The sequence below is a fragment of the Epargyreus clarus genome, unplaced genomic scaffold, assembly GCF_041222505.1.
Source record: "Epargyreus clarus isolate Ecla_fem2 unplaced genomic scaffold, WU_Ecla_fem_2.2 ptg000033l, whole genome shotgun sequence".
In the NCBI taxonomy this organism is placed as follows: Eukaryota; Metazoa; Arthropoda; class Insecta; order Lepidoptera; family Hesperiidae; genus Epargyreus; species Epargyreus clarus.
In genome coordinates, this window is record NW_027332238.1 from 6,604,831 (window position 1) to 6,610,830 (window position 6,000).

The following is a 6,000-nucleotide window of genomic DNA, read 5'->3' on the forward strand; positions in this document are numbered from 1 at the left end:
TGAGGATTAGATCATAGTCCACCGCGTAGGACAAGTGCGTATTGATAGACTTCACATACCTTTCAAACTTTTTTTTTAAGATTAAAAAATGTTCCCTTCTAAAATGTCCCTAAAATGTTTGAAATATTTATTTATTACGTAAATTACGTTGTATTAGTTATTCACGCAAATGAAAATTTGACAATTCTTCTTGACAAATAAAAAACATTTTGGAGAAATCCAAAATGATTTTTATTTGTCAAGAATTCAACAATAAGTGACGAAATAATTTTGTGGCTTCAAAATCCAATCTCAATATGTAAGATGCAGAAAAAAAAAATTTAGATTATTCATGCCAGAATTACAACTAGAATTATATAGGGAAAATGCTTATCTTATAGCTATAAAAATATATTACAAGTTAACAACAAATACAAAGATCTGGGGGCCTACCACCATCTTTTAAAAAGCATTATAGTTCAGGAAAGTTTTATTTCCTCCTTAAAACAGTGAAATATTCCGTCATACACAGTTGAGCAAACTTAAACCCTTATTAATTTTTCGCTTATCCACAAGAAAATGTAACATTTTGACAATTGTCACTGTCAATTATTTTCGTGTTTGAAAAATATTAAAAAGAAATAGTTTTTAGATCACTTACGAATGAAACGTTCTTTTTTGGCACTTTTTCTTCGATTTCGTACCTTAACTGCGCATGTCGGCATTATTCCGCGTAAATTACATCATGACAGCCATTAAACAGCTGACAGAATTGTCAGCCGTTTAAGTCACTTAATGGCTTCCTTCAATTACAAGGCGGTGAGATATCTATACCTATCTATGGTAGAAACCTAAAGATCCACCCAATAAATAGTGTATTATCTTGAGAAAATATCGAATGAATCGCTCCAATAATATCATCTGTCAGATTTGACAACATCAATGACAATCTGACACACGTCACCACCACAAAGACCTCACAGCAGACATTATACACAGATCAAGCGATTATACCCTCTAACACCACACTTTAAGGGTGAAAATTCTTTCAAAATGTTAACAAATCTTTTTATACGAAATGAAACTCTATGATATTTAAATAAGAGCTTCGTTGAGTTCGAGAAAGTGCTGTACAATTTGAACCTTGTGGTTTTATAAATAAAGTCTTGGATGTACTGGTAGCAGACAGTAGCAGAGGTGCAGAGTCAAAGATTACATTTTTGATACGCGCAGCGGGGCGCGGGGTGGCCACCGTTTTGGAAATTGAGGGACACGATAAGAAAGTTATAGAAAATCGACGTCGTGAATATTTCTGTCATGTGACACATCTCGCGGAAGGATGGATGCCTATAGCTCATTTTTACAAGTTTTTTTTAAATTATATAATATAGGAGTAGCAGACGAGCATGCAGTCCACCTGATGGTAAGTAGCTACTGCCGCTCATGGACATCTGTAATCAAATCCAGATAGGATTAGATATTCCTACTTGAGGTCGGCCACAGATGTGCCGCTACCTTTGAGAACTAAGCTGGAACGACTCGGAAAAGTCTGTCTCCCTTAACACACCCTTCAAACCGGAACACAGCAGCGCCTAACATTGCTGTTATTAGGCAGAAATAGGTGTGGCGGTGGTGCCGCCGGAGCTAAACCACAAAAGGTGGTAGAATATACCACCTTCGAGGAAACCGTTCTCGTCATTTGGCCTAAACGACGAGAAAAGAAATAAGAGAAGTATACAAACAAACCCTCGGAATATTACCCTCCAGTGTCGGGTAAAAATTCAACGGATTGTATTCTTGAACTCTGAACGAATTGCTTTAATTATCAGTATAAAAGTTATGATTTACCTATGTTGTAATATGCAATATTGCACTATCGTTCACAAACATGACAATTAATATTAGGTACTTACATTTTTGTGTCAGTGATAGCCTAGTGAATCATTAATTTCAAGTTAAGAAACTCGGCCTCTCGATCGATGGGTCCGAGGTTCAAATCCCAGGTACGCTGATTTTTCAAAGTTACTTGCATATTAGAAATTAATTATCACTTGCTAAACGGCGAAGGAAAACATCGTTAGGAAACCTGCATACCTGAGAGATTTCATAAAAAAAAAATCTCAAAGGTGTGTGAAGTCTACCAATACGCACTTGTCCAGCGCGGTGGACTATGGCCTAATCCTTCTCATTCTGCAGTGGGAGGTTAATGGGTTGATGATGAGCAGTCGGTAGTATTTTTTTGTCAATTTTTTTCAGAAAGTCTCCCCAGCATGGTTACCCTGCGTGTGTTTGACATGCGCTACAAAGCTTCAAATTGATGGCAACATCACAAATATTGCGGTTGCCTTTAATACGTTTAAATCTAGTTACGAGAGCTTAATACTGTAAAATACATTTTGTGTATGAACTCACGTGTATGATGGTTTCACGTCATTTAATAATTCGCCAAGTACGAGTCGAACTCGCACATGGAGGCTTTCGTACCACCAAATGTCCATTTTTTTTACTTATTTTTATTTATTTTATTATCTTTGACAATAATTAGTTATATGAAACAACAATAGATGGCGTTGGAGTGATGGTGAATGATACGTAAACAACGTATAATATTATTAATAAAATTAAAATAACTATATTAAAATATGTTTTAAGGTTCTTATTTTTATTTATTATAATACCAGTTATAGTAGTAAACGGATTGTAAAAATTTCAACCGTCTTCCTAATACGGTTTAACAGTTAGATCGAAAAATGCCGAAAAATACTGGTTTGTTGTATGGAGACCTCCGTTAATATTCAACTTTATTTTATTTTTAGTATTTGTTGTTTTAGCGGCCACCGTTATGCATTCTCTGTAAAAAAATTATGTGTCTATCTATTACGGTTCCGGAGATATAGCCGGACAGACGGACAGACAGCAAATCCTTAGTAAGAGGGTTCAGTTTTTGCCCTATGGGTACGGATCCCTAAATACGGAATCCGCACAAGCGTCCGCTTAAGTATCTGCTACTTGACGTTACTTACGTTTAAGAAAGTTTTGTTAACAAAAAAAATATACACCACTTACAAATACTCGTAAAATTAGTTATTTATTTATTAACAAGGATGACGGTTGTATAATAGAATTTTATAAAAATACAATTTCATCCCTGGTGGGGATCGAACCCACGACCTTTGGATTAGAAGTCCAACGCGCTATCCTCTGCGCCACAGGGACCACGGGAGTTTGCACCGATTTTACTCTACATTTGTGATGGAGGCCCCATTGAAAAAAGATAATATGATTTTACAAAATTACAAATGAGTCATAGAATTATTCCTCGAAAAATATGTATGATTCCGGTGACATTTTTTTTGCAGATTTAAGCACATTTCACAGATTTTGTGAATTGTGTTTGTGGGCCCCCGATCTCGGGGCGGACCGTCTCCCCTTAGTCCGCTAGAGGTGTAGTTACCGTCTCAGCCGTCACAATGATACGGGGCCCCCGAGGGACAGGGGCCCCGTTTTTTTTATAACATAGGAGTAGCAGACGAGCATGTAATCCACCTGATGGTAAGTGGCTACTGCCGCCCATGGACATCTGTAATCAAACCCAGATAGGATTAGATATTCCTATCTGAGGTCGGCCACAGATGCGCCGCTACTCCTGAGGTCTAAGCTGGAACGCCTCGGTAAAGTATGTCTCCCTTACCAGATCCTTTAAACCGGAACACAGCAGCGCCTAACACTGCTGTTATTAGGTAGAAATAGGCGTGGCGGTGGTGCCGACGGAGTCGAACCACAGAGGGTTCTACCACCTTTTACCGTATGTATTAATGTGTTAAATGTTATTTACAATTTTTTTAAACCCTTAGGTGGTCCCCAGACCTACAATAACATTGTAAAATACTATTTATTGTACAATAAGAGGCCGACTAAGCGGTCAATTGTAAAATGTTACTATGCCCGTTACGTTGTGTTGCCGTATAAAAATGTTTAGTGTGAACAACCTTTATAACTTAGGGGTGTGATAAATAGATAGTAGCCGATTCTTAGACCTACTGAACTTACATTATATTTGTTGAAAATCGGTAAAGCCGTTTCGGAGGAGTACGGTAACCAACAATATGACACGAGATTTGTATCAGTTTAGGGTTTATATTGACAATAGCGCAATGATTGACCGAAATTGAATCGAGCTAGTTTAATTTTTATTGCACCATATTTTTCCATTGCATCATGTAGAGTCAGTATTGCGCAATATTATTTTTGAGAACATTATAATACAAATGTAAAAATGTCAATTTGCTCGAATTACTTTTTCAAATCAAATCAAATCAAATCACTTTTTTTATTCAAAATAGATTCTTTGCAGAACACTTTTGAATGTCATGTCATCATCGACCAGCACTTTACTAGGTGTTTCGTTATGGAGAAGAAGCGAGGCAAAACTGAGTGATGGAACAAAGGGATATACTTAAAATCATATTTAACGTTGGAAAGAAGTTGTAAACAACAAAAATAATCATGTATTAAGTAATCAGTGTTCTATTTTTATCAAAAAGTAAAAAAAAAAAAGAGAACTTAGTTGTCAACCTACCTATTATTTTCTTATAGTAAATCGTAAGTAACCGTAAGTAGAAAATATTTATTCCATGGTTTTCATATATTGTCATCAATGTAAAAAAATATGTTTTCTTGAAAATTTGGTTTTTCCTTTTGTTTATTACAAAAAATTGCTTTCCAGAATTTGATCTTTTAGCGACACTATCCGATGGTACAAGAATACGCACTATCAGATGTAGTTTCTTTTTTAAATGAACTCTTTCGATGCCCGGCTAGGAAAATATGTAGATATTTTAAAAAACGAATGAATATAACCATATTATAAATTAAATATAAAAATCTACATCTAAATTGCTGTCCCTGGGATGAGTTCCCAAAATGCTGGCAACATTCCCTCGTTGTATAGCGAGGCTAATTCGCTGTCCGAGGTATGTGCCAGCTCTCTGGTCATTCGTTGACTCAATCAACCGTTTGGACAGATGCTTAAAAAATAATCTAGCATTGGAACCCCACGGCCCCAATGTTTCAACACCAAATGGCAGAAATATGTAGTCTTTAATAAGATCTGCATATTTCTACAACTTGCGAATCAGCGTCGGTCGCCACGACACCGGCTGCCCTGGAAGATATGTGAATATGAGAAGGTGACAGTGTGTCCACGCAAGTAGCGTCCCACACAAGACACCTACGGCCTTACAAATAAAAATATACTTATACCATGGTTATGCTATGAATAGTTATATTTAGCATAAATTATGCATAAGAAAATTTAATTTTCTAACAAATAAACTCGGCATAACATCGTCATAACTATACCCAATTTACGTATAACTGCACGAAACGGCAACGTCGCATTTCACAAAAAAAGTAGACAATTGTTTATGGATATTATGTCAATTGTATCACCAAAGATTACAGTTGACGTTTTTAATGTCATTTGAACATATTTATTATTTTCTCAAGTTCAAATATTCAAATTATTCACATCGTATATTTTCATAAATATTGAAAAGTTTATTGTAAAACATAACTACAACTTACTTGATTGCGGCCCCAGTACCTCAAAGCTATCAATATTTGTAAAATGGAAGATAAGCCACCTCCACGCCTATCCACTCCTAGAGAATCACCAAATAAGTGGTCCAAAAACATGACACCTTCCTTGGAAAATCGATATTTTATACGAAATTCTGCATCATTGAATAATTCAAAAGGATTTTCTCTTTTTTTATAAGTTTTTGTCCTTCTTACAATAATATGTAAATTGTTTATTACATAATTAACTTCCTCTACTTCTTCTACAGCTCTTACTCCCATCATAATGCTTTCAATTTAATTAAACAAACAATTTTTATAAAAAAATGGAGCGATGTTATATTATAGAATGTCAAAGATTTTATGTTATACGGAACTTAAACAAGGGTGAGGGATTGTATAACTCTTGTATGGACGGTTATATAGACGATATACTATGTA

The 6,000-nt window shown here is 35.6% G+C and overlaps 1 non-coding gene across 1 annotated transcript; it reads right to left on the reverse strand.

Annotated features, from left to right (window-relative positions):
• Positions 1-3,122: 3,122 nt before the first annotated feature.
• TRNAR-UCU (transfer RNA arginine (anticodon UCU)) lies at positions 3,123-3,195 on the reverse strand. Its single transcript has one exon. It is a non-coding gene; the product is annotated as a tRNA-Arg (tRNA).
• Between the last annotated feature and the right edge of the window lie 2,805 nt (positions 3,196-6,000).